The 20,525-nt window shown below is 39.7% G+C and overlaps 1 pseudogene; it reads right to left on the bottom strand.

Annotated features, from left to right (window-relative positions):
- Nucleotides 1–1,259: 1,259 nt before the first annotated feature.
- Nucleotides 1,260–20,525, bottom strand: part of LOC109575131 (large ribosomal subunit protein eL15-like) — a 54,002-nt pseudogene continuing 34,736 nt past the window's right edge.

Genomic DNA, 20,525 nt, shown 5'->3' with positions numbered 1-20,525 from the left:
CGGAACTCCACCTTTTATGTGAACTTCAGTGGTACCATGGAGGTCAAGGCAATTTAATTTAGGTTAACCCCGAGTTGTTTCATTTGTAAGAGAACTGACCTGTAACACGTTTATTCAATTCTCTTTAAAATGGTGAAAGTGAAAGTCACTCTGCTGCTGCTGCTGCTACTGCTGCTGCTAAGTCACTTCAGTCGTGTCCGACTCTGTGCGACCCCAGAAACAGCAGCCCACCAGGCTCCCCCGTCCCTGGGATTCTCCAGGCAAGAATAGTGGAGTGGGTTGCCATTTCCTTTTCCAATGCATGAAAGTAAAAAGTGAAAGTGAAGTCGCTCAGTCGTGTCCGACTCTTCGCGACCCCATGGACTGCAGCATACCAGGCTCCTCTGCCCATGGGATTTTCCAGGCAAGAATACCGGAGTGGGTTGCCATTGCCTTCTCCAAAAGTCACTCAGTCGTGTCCAACTCTTTGTGACCCCCAGGACTATACAGTCCATGGAATTCTCCAGGCCAGAATACTGGAGTGGGTAGCCTTTCCCTTCTCCAGGGGACCTTCCCAACACAGGGATCGAACCCAGGTCTCCCATATTGCGGGTGGATTTTTTACCAGCTGAGCCACAAGGGAAGCCCAAGAATCCTGGAGTGGGTAGCCTATCCCTTCTCCGGGGGATCTTCCCAGCCCAGGTATGGTGGCATACCTTTACTTTTCACCTTTTGGAAGCAGTGGTTACATAAATGGAATATTAAATTAAGTCTAAATATGTGGGCCTTAGTCAAATTTCATTATTTTTTATATATGATCATGATAAAGGATCAGGACATCCTTCATATTTCCAAGGAAAATTCAGTTTAAAAATCTTGTTCTTGCCAAACTCCATGAAACTGCAGAACATTGCATCACCCCAATAAAGCTATAAGTTTCATTGCATGCACCAACAAATCTAGTGGCTAGTTTCTGCACTCCCCTTTTGTAGAATTTATTTTACACCTATTGCACCAAATAGCATTTTAAACACAGACATACCAATTTCCAAACAAAAGCAAAGTCATTTCCCTTATTAGAAGAAGATATACCAACATCACCAACAATAAAGTCTTCAAACATTATTGCACTTTGGCTTTCATAATTTGACAATGCTTTCAATGATTCTGCAGATTAGTTTTAATGAACACATTAAAAAAAAAAAAAAACACTTTTAAGTAGACAGGAATATCCTAAATTACTTATATGTAAGAATTTTACAAACATTACCTACACAGTATCAGTGGTAGTGGTGGAGCCGAAGCATCCTGCACCTTCTCCAAGCTGCAAAGCAGGAACGAACGATGGAGTGGTGAAACTCGCGGCCCTTTTCAAAGCCGTGGCTCCTTCTGCCTGCAGATGTTAGCCTAGCATCTCCCTGTGCTTGCGGACTAGCTTGGTAATCCACTGGCTGTCAGGGTTTCTTCTAATAGCTTCACGGGAGGGATCAATGAGAATAACCTCAAAGTATTGGTATGGTAGAATCTTTGCCAACACAGTAAGAATGCAGGACACCCAGGGCCCCACAGTCACCCAGCTTGCTCCTCCACAACAAACTGAAGGCTTCTGCCCAAACTTGAATGGGCTGTTACCATCGTGGACAGACTTGCCATAGGGGACCCCCTTAGGAACTGGGCGTTTGCAGCCACCGCATCATGCGCGAATCCAAAATAAGCCGTCTCCTTTCTTGGCCTTGTATGCCAGCCTGCGTGCCTTGTCGCCAGGGTGGTGCTGGGGGCCCTGTGCAAATGAAGAGCTCAGGGGACCCTGACAGACACGTGTGGGTGGAGAACTCAGCCCTGCACCGCAAGCAGAAACTGCACTGCTACGTCAGGGTGCTGCTTCTTCCATAGCTCCTGGGTGGACTTGCAAGTGCCCAACCTGACTCACCTGATAACTGCCGCCAGACAGAAGGAATCGCCTAGAATTTAAATCCTGTCTGTGACCTTGAGTAAGTGATTTAACCTTTATAAATCCAGTTCTTAGGCCTGTGCCTGGTTGATAGTAGTTACCCTATAATCTTTAGTAGTAGGGGAAGAAACCCTGGCTAAAACTTTATCAGACTTAAAAAGGAAGGAAATGTAAATTTACTAAAGAGCTTAGAACAATCACTGGACTATAATGAGCACTCAATAAATAACTTTCTACATTATCATTGTTATTTATTTTTAATCTATAATTGTTAACCATTAGCAAAAGAGTACAGTGAGTGAATTAACATGGTTTGTACGTTGACATGATTATTCTTTTCAATTACTGGGAAGTTTCATAACTAATTTTATAATTAGTTATGGGCACAAACACTTACGTGGTTGGAAAAGTACCTGGTTATTAGCTATGAGATCTTAGAGGCTCTTACTCTTCAGAGGGATAATTTTATCCCTAGGTAAGAGCTGACAGGGAGTTTTAAAATAAATAGGTAGACCCAAAATATCACACAAACACACATACATGCACACACACACACGCAAACCTAGATATTATGTTTCTTGATGGAAAATACATGGTACTTACTACCTATGAAATATTTTTTGCTAAGTAATTGAATCAGAATCTAATCATCCTCTGATCCAAAAACCTATGGACAGGAACTACAGATATGAGAGAAAAAAGATGAAATTAACAAAGTTCAGAATATGGAAAACCTTACAGGAAAAAAATGCCAGATTCATCAAAAATAAATTGCAAGGGAAAAATACATGGACAGAAACCTCTAAAGTAGATCATACAATTTCTCATTTCTTCTTCTGCCCAGCCACTAGCAACCACCATTCTGCTCTGCTTCTATATATTTGACTGTGTTCTGCGCCTCATATAGGTGGACTCACACAGGCTTTGTTCTTCTATGACTGGCTGATGTCACTTAGCCGAATGTCCTCAAGGTCCATCCATGCTCGCTGCATAATTATGCAAGATGGGTAAGTTTTAGAATATCTGCTGCATAACATGTGCCTATAGTTAATAATATTGCATTATACACTTAAAATTTGTTAAGAGGGTAGATCTCATGTTAAGTATTTTTACCACAATTTTAAAAAAAAAGAAGAGAGAAAATCCATAGCTCTATGTCTTTGGTTGAACCAGCCAATCTAAAAATTATGATATAATTAAGGACATATGGACACTGAAAGATGTTTGATTATAGTAAGAAATTATTGGTTCCCCTAGGTTTTATAATAGTACTGTTTTAATTTTTTTTTAAGTCTTAGCTTATAAAAAATGTATACGAAAACTACTTAATGATACATTGAGTCAGCTGTTTCAAATTTCCAGTGTCTCTGAGACAGGCAACCAGAATGGTCAGAAGAGAGAATCATTTAATTAGCCAACTATGAGTATCCTCCTGAATCTGGTATAGCAGCAGAAATGTGCATTACTTAGCTGACAAAGGTCCATATAGTCAAAGCTATGGTTTTTTTAATCCAACTTAATCAAATGGATTAACTTCTTTGTAGCCAAAGATGGAAAAGCTCTATGCAGTCAGCAAAAACAAGACCTGGAGCTGAATGTGGCTCAGATCATGAGCTTCTTGTAAAATTTAGGACGATATTGAAGAAAGTAGCAAAAACCACTAGGTCATTCAGCTATGACCTAAGTCAAATCTCTTATGATTATACAGTGGAGGTGATAAATAGATTAAAGGTGTTAGCCTTTGTAGACAGAGTTCTTGAAGAACTATGGACAGAGGTTCAAAACATTGTATAAGAGGCAGTGATCAAAACTATCCTTAAGTAAAAGAAACACAAGATGACAAAGTGGTTGTCTGAGGAGGCTTTACGAATAGCTGAGGAAAGAAGAGAAGTGAAAGGCAAGAGAGAAAGAGAAAGGCATACTCAGCTGAATGCAGAGATCCAGAGAAGAGCAGGGAGAAATAAGGTCTTAAATGAACAATGCAAAGAAGTAGAGGGAAACAGTAGGATGGGAAAGACTAGAGATCTCTTCAATAAAATTGGAGATACCAAGAGGACATTTCGTGCAAGGATGACTACAATAAAGGACAGAAACAGTAAGGACCTAATGGAAGCAGAAGAGATTAGGAAGTGATGGCAAGATGGTCATTCACCTAGAACCAGACATCCTGGAGTGTGAAGTCAAGTCGTACTTAGGAAGCATTGCTATGAACAAAGCTAGTGGAGGTGACAGAATTCCACCAAATCTATTTAAAATCCTAAAATGCAATGTTATTAAAGTGTTGCACTTAATAGGTCAGCAAATTTGCAAAACCCAACAGTGGCCACAGGACTGGAAAAGCCAGTTTTCATTCCAATCCCAAAGAAGAGCAATGCCAAAGAATGTTCAAACTACCTTACAATTGCACTCATTTCACATGCTAGTAAGATTATGCTCAAAATTCTTCAATCTAGGCTTCAGCAGTATGTGAACTGAGAAATTCCAGATGTACAATCTGGGTTTCAAAGAGGCAGAGGAACACGAGATCAAATTGCCAACATTCACTGGATCATGGAGAAAGCAAGGGAGTTTCAGAAAAAAAACATCTACTTCTGCTTCATTAACTAAGCTAAAGCCTTTGACTGAGTGGATCACAGCAAACTGTAGAAAATTCTTAAAGAGGTGGGAATACCAGACCACCTTACCTGTCTCCCGAGAAACCTGAATATTTCTCGGGAGACAGGTAAGTAAAGAAGTAAAGAGTAAAGAAGCAGCATTTAGAACCAGACATGGAACAGCTGACTGGCTCAAAACTGAGAAAGGAGTACGACAAGACTATATTTTCACTCTGCTTATTTAACTTATATGCAGAATTCATGACGTGAAATCCCAGGCTGGATGACTCTACTGGAATCAAGATTGCTGGGAGAAATATCAACAACTTCAGATGTGCAGAGGATACCACTCTAATGGCAGAAAGTAGAGAGGAATTAAAGAGCTTCTTGACGAGGGTGAAAGAGGAAAATTAAAAAGCTGGCTTAAAACTAAAAATTAGAAAACTAAGATCATGGCATCTGATCCCATCACTTCATGGCAAATAGAAGGAAGAAAAGTGGAAGCAGTGAGAGATTTTCTTTCATTGGGCTCCAAAATCACTGCAAATGGTGATTGTAGCCATTAAATTAAAAGATGCTTACTCCTTAGAAGAAAAGCTCTGATAAACCTAGACAGTGTGTTAAAAAGCAAAGTCTTCACTTTGCTGACAAAGTCTGTATCAGATCAGACCAGTCGCTCAGTCGTGTCCACTCTTTGCAACCCCATGAATCGCAGCACGCCAGGCCTCCCTGTCCATCACCAACTCCCGGAGTTCACTCAGACTCACGTCCATTGAGTCAGTGATGCCATCCAGCCATCTCATCCTCTGTCATCCCCTTCTCCTCTTGCCCCCAATACCTCCCAGCATCAGAGTCTTTTCCAATGAGTCAACTCTTCACATGAGGTGGCCAAAGTATTGGAGTTTCAGCTTTAGCATCAGTCCTTCCAATGAACACCCAGGGCTGATCTCCTTTAGGATGGACTGGTTGGATCTCCTTGCAGTCCAAGGGACTCTCAGGAGTCTTCTCCAACACCACAGTTCAAAACATCCATTCTTCGGCGCTCAGCCTTCTTCACAGTCCAACTCTCACATCCATACATGACCACTGGAAAAACCATAGCCTTGACAAGATGGACCTTTGTTGGCAAAGTAACGTCTCTGCTTTTGAATATGCTATCTAGGTTGGTCATAACTTTCCTTCCAAGGAGTAAGCGTCTTTTAATTTCATGGCTGCAGTCACCATCTGTAGTGATTTTGGAGCCCAGAAAAATAAAGTCTGACACTGTTTCCACTGTTTCCCCATCTATTTCCCATGAAGTGGTGGGACCAGATGCCATGATCTTCGTTTTCCGAATGTTGAGCTTTAAGCCAACTTTTTCACTCTCCATTTTCACTTTCATCAAGAGGCTTTTGAGTTCCTCTTCACTTTCTGCCATAAGGGTGGTGTCATCTACATATCTGAGGTTATTGATATTTCTCCCGGCAATCTTGATCCCAGCTTGTGTTTCTTCCAGTCCAGCATTTCTCATGATGTACTCTGCATATAAGTTAAGTAAACAGGGTGACAATATACAGCCTTGACATACTCCTTAAAGCTATGTTTTTTCCAGTAGTCATATACAGATGTGAGAGTTGGAGTGTAAAAAAGGCTGAGCACCGAAGAATTGATGCTTTTGAATTATGGTGCTGGAGAAGACTCTTGAGAGTCCCTTGGACAGTAAGGAGATCAAACCAGTCAGTCCTAATGGAAATCAATTGTGAATATTAAATGGAAAGATTGAGGCTGAAGCTGAAGCTCCAATACTTTGTCCATTTGATATGAAGAGCCAACTAATTGGAAAAGACCCTTATGCTGGGAAAGACTGAAGGCACGAGGAGAAAAGGATGAGAGGATGAGAATGGCATCACCAACTCAATGGACATGAGTTGAAGCAAACTCCAGAGAAAGTGAAGGACAGGGAAGCCTGGCATATTGCCATCTATGGGGTCGCAACAGAGAGTTGGACCTGACTTTGCTACTGAATAACAACAATATCCCATTGTATATACATCTTCTAAACAACATCTATATTCTAATGGAAGCAGGCAGCCCAAATAAGAAATAAACACTAATATTCCAACTTAACCCTTGTCTGGCTGTGTAAACTTAGACAAGTCACTGATCTTCTCTGGGTCCCAGGTTCTCATTTTTAATAAGAAGGGTGCGGACTTCTGCTTCTTGAATACAATGGAATTTGTATTAGATGACTTTTCTCACTCATGACAGACATTGCTAATGAATGACCTCAGTCTCCCAGCTGACTTTGAAAGCAATCTAACAACCTATAACTTAGCACTACAGGAAGTCACCACTTATTGTGAGATGAAGCTTTGTCCCGAGATGAAGGAGTATCCACCATCTGGGACATTGCTAGACACCATGCAGATTAAAAGGGGTAAAGAATCACTAACTGGATTTTAAATCTTCTGCATGTGTCCTGCTTTGGCTCACCTTTCATTGATCATAGGAATTTTTTAGGACCACCCCTAACTTCTCACTATGCAACTGGATGGAAAGAAGACAGAAAATATAAGATATGACATTATATTTATACAGGGCTTTATATTCTACAGACAATGTTTACAATATTCTTTCTTCTGCTTTCCTAGTTCCACAAAGTAAGGAAACAATAGGATCATTCTGATTTTACAGAAGGGAAAACTTAAAACTAAGAGATCTAGCTCATTATCACAGATTAATAGGTGGTGAACCTGGGACCCAGCTATGTTCAGCTTATCTCAAGTTGCAATTCATTCTCCTTCTCTTCTCTTCATATTCACTCTAGTACTTTGCAGCAGAATAGGGCAGACTTAAATTCAAAAGTGAATCTAATACATTAAAATGTAATAACAGAGAGATTTAATCTGTAACATTTGTTTTCCTTTAGTTATATCTCTAATAACATTTATCTATAGTTACATAGCTATGTGCGTGTATGTGTAAGTGCATGCTAAGTTGTTCCAGTCCTGTCTGACTCTTTGCAGCCCCATGGACTGTAGCCCACCAGGCTCCTCTGTTCACAGGATTCTCCAGACAGTAATACTGGAGTGGGTTGCCATGCCCTCCTCCAGGGGATCTTCCCAACCCAGGGACTGAACCTGAGTTTCTTAAGTATCCTGAATTTGCAGGTGAATTTTTTACCACGAGTGACAGCTGGGAAGCCCATATAGTTGTATACCTATATTTATTTACCTATAGTTAGAAAGAGATACTTAAACCAATCACTTTTCTTCGTCATTCAGTCGTGTCCAACTCTGTGCAACCCATAGACGGCAGCCCACCAGGCTCCACCAGCCCTGGGATTCTCTAGGCAAGAACACTGGAGTGAGTTGCCATTTCCTTCTCCAATGCATGAAAGTGAAAAGTGAAAGTGAAGTCACTCAGTTGTGTCTGACTCTTCGAGACCCCATGGACTGCAGCCTACCAGGCTCCTCCGTCCATGGGATTTTCCAGGCAAGAGTCCTGGAGTGGGGTGCCATTGCCTTCTCCGATATAGTTATATACCTATATTTATTTACCTATAGTTAGAAAGAGATACTTAAACCAATCACTTTTCTTAATGATTATATGCATGCAGGCATAAATAGAAGACACAGGTGACATAGAGCTAACTAAAGAAAGGTGCAAAAATATTAGGAACAAATAACAGAATAGTGTGGCTGAAAGAAAATTGTATCCAGGAAAAGCTGCAGGTTATTTTTCACTAACAAACAGCTCCAGAAGTGTGCCTTATCACAGCAAAAGTTGATTTGTCACTCACAGCCTCCTGCACATTCAGGAAACCTAAGTCCTAGCCCCAGTCTATCAATAAAGCAACTTGTTCATAAAACACTCATAGACGTAAGATTTGTTCCAAGGATAAAATTATATTAGATCTTCAAGTGCTTTGAAACAGAAAGAAAACTTTGCAAAAAGCATAAAGGCCATTTTTCAATGGCCAGGGTTAAGGCTGAGAAGTCTGGAGCAATGTTAGCCTCTATGGCCACAAATAAAACTAGGATAGTGTGGGAGGTACCAACACAATCTCTTCCCTAATCTCACACAATGAGTGTATTTACTGAGCTTCTGTTGTATGCAAGACAGCATGGGGCAAAAAAAGAAGCATAAGGCATAATTCCTGTTCCCAATGAGACGGCAAGCCAGCCACAAATAGATGTCAAGTGTAAGGTCTATCAGGATTCCCCCGGGGTTCAACGGTAAAGAATCCACCTGCAACGCAGGAGACATGTTTGATCCCTGGGTCGGGAAGGTCCGCTAGAGGAGGGCATGGCCACCCACTCCAGTATTCTTGCTGGGAAATTCCATGGACAGAGGAGCCTGGCGGGCTATGGTCCATGGAGTTGCAAAGCTGGGTGACTGAGCAATTCTATCTCCCAGTCTTTTATTTGAAGCTTTACGGTGGTTAGTTTATTCAACCTAAAGACAAAACAGACCGGCTTTCAGATATTAAATCTGCACCCTCAAAACCCAGGGGCACTCACTTTACTGTGGGGTGGGAAAGAGATACCTTTGAGTCAGTTTTGAAATGGGCTGTGGGACTTGGGGGTATAAAGCCCAGGCCAAAGGAAAAAAAAAAAAAATCTATCTTTTCATAAATGTAGCATTTTGCTACTTTGGATTTTATACATGTAGATGAAGGGGCAAGATACTGAGGATGGGGAGAAAATTACTTTACTCTGGAGAATCTCAGGGACAGGGGAGCCTGGTGGGCTGCCATCTATGGGGTTGCACAGAGTCAGACACGACTGAAGCAACTTAGCAGCAGCAGCAGCATCAGCAGCAGCAGCAGCATTTCAAAGAAGCTGAAAGTTATAATACAAAATTCATTCAATAAATTCATGCAGCAAAGATCTTTTCCAACACTTCTGGTATACTAGACTTTGTGCCAAGTCCTGAAACAATGAAGTTTAACTCTTGAATTATATCTGTTCTCTGGGAGGTTCATTCCTGTAGGGCAGCCCTCCAAGCATGAAGTATGAACTGTCATACACTGTACTCTGAAAAATGTGAACTACCTTTACTGTAGGGACCTTCCAACTATGCTGTACTCAGTTATACTAGGGAAACCAAGGCAGCATGGCAGACTCTGGATCTCAAAACACCAACAACCTTAGGTCTTGGATTCCCCTTGTCCTGTAAGTCTCAACTGACACATGGGGTAGTTTCACATGATGAGGTCTTGAACTGCCAACTACAGGTAGATTTAATAGAGAAGATGGCAGCCCTTTCAGAACTCCATTAGGTTAACAATATTAACAGAGATTCTGTACTACAGAGCTAGCAATAGAATGAGTATATCAAAGTAACCAGTCCCACACTGACTGGCACATACACGAAACCCCCATAGCAACAGAGATGACAGCTTGGTAACAGCAGCTGCTGCTTAATTGAAAACATTAGAAAAATATTACATTATATCTACATTCATTGTTTCTCTGTTTATTTTCATTGCAAGTGAGAAAATAACCCAGGAAAAAAATACAAAAGGAACAGGAAATAAAGATTCAAGACGAATAATGGTAATGGATGAACTGTTGCTTGAAATGTAATTCTCTGGGGATTCATCCCACTTCTCATGTGAATGAGCAGTCTTTCTTTTCGGTGTGTTCCAAGGGCCAGACATTCCTTCCATAGTGTTGCATTTACTCCCTAGTCAACCCTTTCAGTTCGATTAACTTGGAGGAGAAATGGCATATGTATGTGTTTGTGTGTCAGGGAAGAGGGATTCAGATGTAAAGTGTCTGTATATATACCTAGATAGATTTGAGAATCTAATCACATTACTGTAAAGCTAGCATGTTTTTGAAATACAGTACAAGTTCAGCCTAGCAGAGTGGCTGGTTCACACCAAACCAAACACGGATGTATGGAGCATAAATGGAGGAGAGGCAGCAAGGAGAGAGCAGTACCCCCGCAGCTCCATGCAAGCAAAATACCTTAAACAATGGACAAGGGAGGGGGCATTCATTCTCAAAAGGTGAAGCAAGAAGGGACCTAGGGTTCATCTGGTATCCTCACGCATTCAGATCAGACACTTAAAACTTTTTGCTGGTGACTCAGAATGTCCGATAAAGGCAAAAGATGAGGTTTATTTTTGGTCAAGGTTTTTTTTTTTTCCCCCCCCTGAAAATATTGCCAGAAGTAATAGTCCTCATGAATTTCATGGTCCCTAAACACTACTTGGCATATAGTCAGGATCCATCTGGACATTGGAAATCAGGCGGCCACATTTGAAAATGAGATTTCCAAAGGCAGGCAATGCCCTGAAGATTCTCATCACAAAATAAATATCAAATGTTCTATTTAATAACAATGAACTCACAAAATAAACATGTTGCAAACTCATGAGTCCAGAGACTCTACCCTACAATTACAGCTGCATTTTTTTTCCAGTAGAATTCAGGTTTTTTTCAATATTGACTACACCTTTTGAAAGAAAAACAAAAATGCTATCAGTAAGCTCCTTGAGGTCAAGGACTGGGTCTCATTTATTCTTATGTTCACTGTGACACAAAATGAGAAGCCTTTCATGTAGTAGATGTTCTACAGATAAACATGGCCATGAATTGAAGTGAAATTGATGACATTGAAAGATGAAATGTACTGAAGGCATTTTCTAATTAATCAAGAATTCCACAACATGTTTTAATTGATTAATTTTTTACTTATTCAATGAAATAGGAACTATTCTGGGTCAACAGAGGTGCTAAGGATACACTGTGATTTCTACTCAATTTGCATTTTTCCCTTAGCTGAAAGAGGTGGGAAAACATTCTTCCTAAATCAGTGGCTTCAGTTACTCAACTTACTTTTCAATAAACAAGTCAATTATTACATCAAAGGTTTTAGGTAAATTTGACTAACAAAGGAAAACATCATTTGAAAGGAACAATTGAAAGCAGATCTTTTGCCCCTTTTCTGTTTGCTCATTTCTGTTCCCTTCTAACCTTAAAAGAATCTAATTATACGAATGAGATCAGTAGGCAATTTAATCTAGCTCCCAACTTATGCTCTCCTTAGTACACATCATGCCTTTTCTAACTTGATTCTTTTTCTAGATAAAAAGAAGTAAGACTAAAGAATTAAGTGGTTAAAAAAAAAAGACTAACTCCCTGCCCTCAACAGCCCCACTAAGCAGTCCTGCGGGCAGATCACTCAGGCAGTGTAATATCTGAACTGAGAGTCAGCTAGTCTACATGCGATGGAGAAGGATGTAAAACCAAGCCCCGACCCCCACCTCAGTGATTCCCTGAGACTCTCCCCCACCCCCATTATCCACTTTAAAAACTGTCTTGACTGAGCAGAATCTTTGAAATTGGTCTCTGGACACAAGTCCACCTTCTCTCCAGATTGCCAGCTTTTCTAACTAAAGCACCTTTCCTTTGTATTGACACTTGCCCCTCAAAGTACTGGCTTATGAGTAGGATCAGCCCAAACTGGGTTCAGTGACAAGATGCTTTTGTAACATACTTGAAGGATTTTTGCTTCTTTGACTGATTGATTGTTTTGTTTTCCTTTCCTAAAGTAAGACTGCCTTACTCATTGGGTCTGTGCAGAGTGGAGAAGCCTTTCTAATGGTTGCTAGTTAGCCACCCACGCAAAGCTATCATAATGGTTTTAACTTTTAAATCATATGAGGACTATCAGTCTAGCAACTGTGTCAATCTACTCGATGTGCAATAACACCTAGATAGACTACAGCCCTTCCTCCAATCATCAATATCATAATAAGTATTTAATTACTCTATCATATTTTTATTTTTTTTAATTTATTTTATTTTTAAACTTTAAAATATTGTATTAGTTTTGCCAAACATAGAAATGAATCCACCACAGGTATACCCGTGCTTCCCATCCTGAACCCTCCTCCTTCCTCCCTCCCCATATCCTCCTTCTGGGTCGTCCCAGTGCACCAGCCCCAAGCATCCAATATCATGCATCGAACCTGGACTGGCGACTTGTTTCATACATGATATTATACATGTTTCAATGCCATTCGCCCAAATCTCCCCACCCTCTCCCTCTCCCACAGAGTCCAAAAGACTGTTCTATACATCAGTGTCTCTTTTGCTGTCTCGTACACAGGGTTATTGTTACCATCTTTCTAAATTCCATATATATGCGTTAGTATACTGTATTGGTGTTTTTCTTTCTGGCTTACTTCACTCTGTATAATAGGTTCCAGTTTCATCCACCTCATTAAAATTGATTCAAATGTATTCTTTTTAATGGCTGAGTAATACTCCATTGTGTATATGTACCACTGCTTTCTTATCCATTCATCTGTTGATGGGCATCTAGGTTGCTTCCATGTCCTGGCTATTATAAACAGTGCTGCGATGAACATTGGGGTACACGTGTCTCTTTCCCTTCTGGTTTCCTCAGTGTGTATGCCCAGCAGTGGGATTGCTGGGTTATAAGGCAGTTCTATTTCCAGTTTTTTAAGGAATCTCCACACTGTTCTCCACATTGGCTGTACTAGTTTGCATTCCCACCAACAGTGTAAGAGGGTTCCCTTTTCTCCACACCCTCTCCAGCATTTATTGCTTGTAGACTTTTGGATACCAGCCTTTCTGACTGGCGTGAAATGGTACCTCGTAGTGGTTTTGATTTGCATTTCTCTGATAATGAGTGATGTTGAGCATCTTTTCATGTGTTTGTTAGCCATTTGTATGTTTTCTTTGGAGAAATGTCTATTTAGTTCTTTGGCCCATTTTTTGATTGGGTCATTTATTTTTCTGGAGTTGAGCTGTAGGAGTTGCTTGTATATTTTTGAGATTAGTTGTTTGTCAGTTGCTTAATTTGCTATTATTTTCTCCCATTCTGAGGCTGCCTTTTCACCTTGCTAATAGTTTCTTTTGTTGTGCAGAAGCATTTAAGTTTAATTAGGTCTCATTTGTTTATTTTTGTTTTTATTCCCAATATTCTGGGAGGTGGGTCATAGAGGATCCTGCTGTGATGTATGTCAGAGAGTGTTTGCCTATGTTCTCCTCTAGGAGTTTTATAGTTTCTGGTCTTACGTTGAGATCTTTAATCCATTTTGAGTTTATTTTTGTGTATGGTGTTAGAAAGTGTTCTAGTTTCATTCTTTTACAAGTGGTTGACCAGTTTTCCCAGCACCACTTGTTAAAGAGATTGTCTTTAATCCATTGTATATTCTTGCTTCCTTTGTCAAAGATAAGGTGTCCATATGTGCGTGGATTTATCTCTGGGCTTTCTATTTTGTTCCATTGATCAATGTTTCTGTCTTTGTGCCAGTACCATACTGTCTTGATGACTGTGGCTTTGTAATAGAGCCTGAAGTCAAGTAGGTTGATTCCTCCAGTTCCATTCTTCTTTCTCAAGATCGCTTTGGCTATTCGAGGTTTTTTGTATTTCCATACAAATTGTGAAATTATTTGTTCTAGCTCTGTGAAGAATACCGTTGGTAGCTTGATAGGGATTGCATTGAATCTATAAATTGCTTTGGGTAGTATACTCATTTTCACTATATTGATTCTTCCAATCCATGAACATGATATATTTCTCCATCTATTGGTGTCCTCTTTGAATTCTTTCACCAGTGTTTTATAGTTTTCTGTATATAGGTCTTTAGTTTCTTTAGGTAGATATATTCCTAAGTATTTTATCCTTTCCATTGCAATGGTGAATGGAATTGTTTCCTTAATTTCTCTTTCTGTTTTCTCATTATTAGTGTATAGGAATGCAAGGGATTTCTGTGTGTTGATTTTATATCCTGCAACTTTACTATAATCATTGATTAGTTCTAGTAATTTTCTGGTGGAGTCTTTACGGTTTTCTATGTAGAGGATCATGTCATCTGCAAACAGTGAGAGTTTTACTTCTTCTTTTCCAATTTGGATTCCTTTTATTTCTTTTTCTGCTCTGATTGCTGTGGCCAAAACTTCCAAAACTATGTTGAATAGTAATGGTGAAAGTGGGCACCCTTGTCTTGTTCCTGACTTTAGAGGAAATGCTTTCAATTTTTCACCATTGAGGATAATGTGTGCTGTGGGTTTGTCATATATAGCTTTTATTATGTTGAGGTATGTTCCTTCTATTCCTGCTTTCTGGAGAGTTTTTATCATAAATGGATGTTGACTTTTGTCAAAGGCTTTCTCTGCATCTATTGAGATAATCATATGGTTTTTATTTTTCAATTTGTTAATGTGGTGTATTACATTGATTGATTTGCGGATATTGGAGACACCTTGCATCCCTGGGATAAAGCCCACTTGGTCATGGCGTATGATCTTTTTAATGTGTTGTTGGATTCTGATTGCTAGAATTTTGTTAAGGATTTTTGCATCTATGTTCATCAGTGATATTGGCCTGTAGTTTTCTTTTTTGTGGGATCTTTGTCAGGTTTTAGTATTAGGGTGATGGTGGCCTCATAGAATGAGTTTGGAACTTTACCTTCCTCTGCAATTTTCTGGAAGAGTTTGAGCAGGATAGGTGTTAGCTCTTCTCTAAATTTTTGGTAGAATTCAGCTGTGAAGCCGTCTGGACCGGGGCTTTTGTTTGCTGGAAGATTTTTGATTACAGTTTCAATTTCCGTGCTTGTGATGTGTTTGTTAAGATTTTCTATTTCTTCCTGGTCCAGTTTTGGAAAGTTGTACTTTTCTAAGAATTTTGTCCATTTCTTCCACGTTGTCCATTTTATTGGCATATAATTGTTGATAGTAGTCTCTTATGATCCTTTGTATTTCTGTATTGTCTGTTGTGATCTCTCCATTTTCATTTCTAATTTTATTGATTTGATTTTTCTCCCTTTGTTTCTTGATGAGTCTGGCTAATGGCTTGTCAATTTTATTTATCTTCTTAAAGAACCAGCTTTTGGCTTTGTTGATTTTTGCTATGGTCTCTTTTGTTTCTTTTGCATTTATTTCTGCCCTAATTTTTAAGATTTCTTTCCCTCTACTAACCCTGGGGTTCTTCATTTCTTCCTTTTCTAGTTGCTTTAGGTGTAGGGTTAGGTTATTTATTTGACTTTTTTCTTATTTCTTGAGGTGTGCCTGTATTGCTATGAACTTTCCCCTTAGGACTGCTTTTAAAGTGTCCCATAGGTTTTGGGTTGTTGCGTTTTCATTTTCATTAGTTTCTATGTAAATTTTGATTTCTTTTTTGATTTCTTCTGTGATTTGTTGGTTATTCAGCAGTGTGTTGTTCAGCTTCCACATGTTGGAATTTTTAATAGTTTTTCTCCTGTAATTGAGATCTAATTTTACTGCATTGTCATCAGAAAAGATGCTTGGAATGATTTCTATTTTTTTGAATTTACCAAGGCTAGATTTATGGCCCAGGATGTGATCTATCCTGGAGAAGGTTCCATGTGTGCTTGAGAAAAAGGTGAAATTCATTGTTTTGGGATGAAATGTCCTATAGATATCAATTAGGTCTAACTGGTCTATTGTATCGTTTAACGTTTGTGTTTCCTTGTTAATTTTCTGTTTAGTTGATCTATCCATAGGTGTGAGTGGGGTATTAAAGTCTCCCACTATTATTGTGTTATTGTTAATTTCTCCTTTCATACTTGTTAGCATTTGTCTTACATATTGCGGCGCTCCCGTGTTGGGTGCATATATATTTATAATTGTTATATCTTCTTCTTGAATTGATCCTTTGATCATTATGTAGTGACCATCTTTGTCTCTTTTCATAGCCTTTGTTTTAAAGTCTATTTTATCTGATATAAGTATTGCTACTCCTGCTTTCTTTTGGTCCCTATTTGCATGGAAAATCTTTTTCCAGCCCTTCACTTTCAGTCTGTATGTGTCCCCTGTTTTGAGGTGGGTCTCTTGTAGACAACATATGTAGGGGTCTTGTTTTTGTATCCATTCAGCCAGTCTTTGTCTTTTGGTTGGGGCATTCAACCCATTTACGTTTAAGGTAATTACTGATAAGTATGATCCCGTTGCCATTTACTTTATTGTTTGGGTTCGATTTTATACACCATTTTTGTGTTTCCTGTCTAGAGAATATCCTTTAGTGTTTGTTGGAAAGCTGGTTTGATGGTGCTGAATTCTCTCAGCTTTTGCTTGTCTGAAAAGCTTTTGATTTCTCCTTCATATTTAAATGAGATCCTTGCTGGGTACAATAATCTGGGCTGTAGGTTATTTTCTTTCATCACTTTAAGTATGTCTTGCCATTCCCTCCTGGCTTGAAGAGTTTCTATTGAAAGAGCAGCTGTTATCCTTATGGGAAATTCCTTGTGTGTTATTTGTTGTTTTTCCCTTGCTGCTTTTAATATTTGTTCTTTGTGTTTGATCTTTGTTAATTTGATTAATATGTGTCTTGGGGTGTTTCGCCTTGGGTTTATCCTGTTTGGGACTCTCTGGGTTTCTTGGACGTGGGTGATTATTTCCTTCCCCATTTTAGGGAAGTTTTCAACTATTATCTCTTCAAGTATTTTCTCATGGTCTTTCTTTTTGTCTTCTTCTTCTGGGACCCCTATGATTCGAATGTTGTAGCGTTTAATATTGTCCTGGAGGTCTCTGAGATTGTCCTCATTTCTTTTAATTCGTTTTTCTTTTATCCTCTCTGATTCATTTATTTCTACCATTCTATCTTCTAATTCACTAATCCTATCTTCTGCCTCTGTTATTCTACTATTTGTTGCCTCCAGAGTGTTTTTAATTTCATTTATTGCATTATTCATTATATATTGACTCTCTTTTATTTCTTCTAGGTCCTTGTTAAACCTTTCTTGCGTCTTCTCAATCTTTGTCTCCAGGCTATTTATCTGTGATTCCATTTTGATTTCATGATTTTGGATCAATTTCACTGTCATTATTTGGAATTCTTTATCAGGTAGATTCCCTATCTCTTCTTCTTTTGTTTGGTTTGGTGGGCATTTATCCTGTTTCTTTATATGCTGGGCATTCCTCTGTCTCTTCATCTTGTTTAAATTGCTGAGTTTAGGGTGTCCTTTCTGTATTCTGGCAGTTTGTAGAGTTCTCTTTATTGTGGTGTTTCCTCGCTCTGTGTGTGTTTGTACAGGTGGCTTGTCAAGGTTTCTTGGTTAGGGAAGCTTGTGTCCATGTTCTGGTGGGTGGAGCTGTATTTCTTCTCTCTGGAGTGCAATGAAATGTCCAGTAATGAGTTATGGGATGTCTATGGTTTTGGGGTGACTTTGGGCTGCCTGTATCTTGGAGCTCAGGCCTGTGTTCCTTGTTGCTGGAGAATTTGCTTGGTATGTCTTGCCCTGAAACTTGTTGGCCCTTGTGTGGTGCTTGGTTTCAGTCAGGTATGGAGGCATTTGATGAGCTCCTATGAATTAATGTTCCTTGGAGTCAGGAGCTCGCTGGAGTCAGGGTTTGGACTTAAGCCTCCTGCTTCCAGTTATCAGTCTTATTTTTACAGTAGTTTCAAAACTTCTCCTTCTATACAGCACCATTGATAAAACATCTACGTTAAAGATGAAAAGTTTCTCTACCGTGAGGGTCACCCAGAGAGGTTCACAGCGTTATATGGAGAAGAGAAGAGGGAGGAGGGAGTTAGAGGTGACCTGAATGAGATGAGGTGGAATCAGTAGAGGAGAGAGTGGGCTATCCAGTAATCTCTTCCTTATGTGCACTACACAACTGGACCACTCAGAGATGTTCACGGAGTTATACTGAGAAGAGGAGGAAGGTGACAGAGGTGGCCAGGAGGATAAAATGGGGGAATAAAAAGGAGGGAGACAGATCCAGCCAGTAATCAGTTCCCTAAGTGTTCTCCACCGTCTGGAACACAAAGAAATTCACAGAGTTGGATAGAGTAGAGAGGGGTTAGGGAGGAGACACAGGCGACCTGGTGGAGAAAAAGGAGAGTCCAAAGGGAGAGAGAGCAGTTAAGCCAGTAATCTCGCTCCCTAGTGAAAAATGGGTACTGAAGATTGGGTTCTTAAAGGTACAAAATTGGTAACAAATATATAAAAGCAAGAATTAAAAATCTAGAGTAGAGTTTGGAATTTCAAAAATACAATGTTAAAGAAAAGAAGGAAAAGAAAGAGAGAAAAAATGAACAAACAAAAACAAGGTCGTGAAAATTATAAAGAAAATATAGGTAAAAAATTGGTAACTAATACCAAAAAGCAAAAGTTAAAAGTCTAGAGTAGAGTTTGGAATTTCAAAAATACAATGTTAAAAAAAGAAGAAAAAGAAAGACAGAGAGAAAAAAAAAACAAACAAACAAGAACAAACAAAGTTGCATAAATTATAAAGAAAATACAGGTACAAAATTGATAGTAAATACCAAAAAGCATAAATTAAAAATCTAGAGTTGCGTTTGGAATTTCAGATATACAATGTTATTTAAAAGAAGAAGAGAAAAAGGGTCACAGAAATTATAAAAAAAAAACTATAGGTACAAAATTGATAACAAATACCAAAAAGCTAAAATTATAAATCTAGAGTAGAGTTTGGAATTTCAAAAATACAATGTTAAAGAAAAGAAGGAAAAAAAAAAAAAAAACAAGGTCAAAAAATTATAAAAAATGTATATATGAAGTTTGCTTTTAAAAAAAAATAGGGTCTTCTTTTTTTTTTTTCAAAGTAATCAGTTATAAAAGTGAAAATTAATGGAATAATAGAGGACTTAAAAATTTTTTTTAATTAAAAAAAATTTAAAAAAAAAAAAGAAAGAATGATCGTAAAAATAGTAAAAATATATCTAGGACTTTTTTCTGTTTTGTTGTGAGTATTGTGGGTTCAGTTCATTTTTGGCTAGTTCATTGGTCCGATTTATATTTCTCAAGATCTATAGGCCCCTTCCTATGTAGTTGGTACTAACCACAGGGTTTTAATCTATTGCCTGTAGCTTCCAAGGCGGTTCCCTCTGTTATAGCTTCTTCTGTTTGCTGGTCTCTTCAGTGTCTGGTTTCCACCCTGAAGCAAAGGGGACGGTGGAGGACACTTTTTTTTTTTTTTTTTTTACGCTCACTTGTTCAGTCGCACTGAGGGGAGGTAGGGAGGGATGCTGCAAACAAATAACTCTGGCATGTGCTCGCAGTGGCTTAGCCACACTGGGTCTGCCCCCCGTTCATGGCGCGTGTAGCCTCCCTGCCCACGCTGCTCAGGCTCTAGGTTGCTCTGCCGGGAACCATCCGTGGCCAGCCCTGGGCTGCCTGCACTTCCAAGTCCAAGCCGCTCAGGTTCAGGCACTCGGGTAGTCCTCAGAGGCACAGACTCTGTTGGGCCTGTGTTTTGTGCCCTTCCCAGATCTGAGCAGCTCAGGTGATGAGGTGTTTGGCGTGCGCGATTGCTGCGACTTATCGCCTCCTTGCCGCTCGGTTATCTAGGTGTGCACTGGCACACCTTCTCAGGCAGATGTTGACTATCCAGACCCCCAAGAAGTTTTAGTTAGCAAAGAAGCCTGCTTACAGTTTTATCAATAATGTCTCTCTGGGGCTGCGATTGTCCCCTTCCAGCTCTGGCTGCCTATCACCGGAGGGGGATGGCCTGCCGCTGGCTATCTCTGTTCAGTCCTTTGTTCCGTGCGCGGGCCTGGCAGTGTCTTAGGTTAGGGCTGGCTTTTCGAGTGGTAGATATCCCACAGTCTGGTTTGCTAGCCTAAATTATTTCGCTCAGATAGTCCTTGGGGTATTCAGGCCAGATCCTTGTGATGCAGCCCGCGCCGCACCTCCCTGCCCAGCCCCCGCTTGCTAATGGCGGATGCAGGCGTCTGCGCTGCTTCTCCATTGGGGGAGTTACTGTAGGGCTCGCAATGTGCGGGTTTTAATTGTTTATTTATTTTTCCTCCCTGTTATGTTGCCCTCTGTGCTTCCAAGGCTCGGCACAGATTCGGCAGTGAGAAGGTTTCCTGATGTTTGGAAACTTCTCTATTTTTAAGACTCCCTTCCCGGGACAGAACTCCGTCCCTCCCTCTTTTGTCTCTTTTTTTGTCTTTTATATTTTTTCCTACCTCCTTTCGAAGACTTGGGTTGCTTTTCTGGGTGCTTGATGTCCTCTGCCGGCATTCAGAAGTTGTTTTGTGGAATT

Source organism: Bos indicus, chromosome 21 (genome assembly GCF_029378745.1).
Source record: "Bos indicus isolate NIAB-ARS_2022 breed Sahiwal x Tharparkar chromosome 21, NIAB-ARS_B.indTharparkar_mat_pri_1.0, whole genome shotgun sequence".
Classification (NCBI taxonomy): domain Eukaryota; kingdom Metazoa; phylum Chordata; class Mammalia; order Artiodactyla; family Bovidae; genus Bos; species Bos indicus.
The sequence above is the reverse complement of the archived record's forward strand: the minus strand, read 5'-3'. Positions and strand labels throughout refer to the sequence as shown.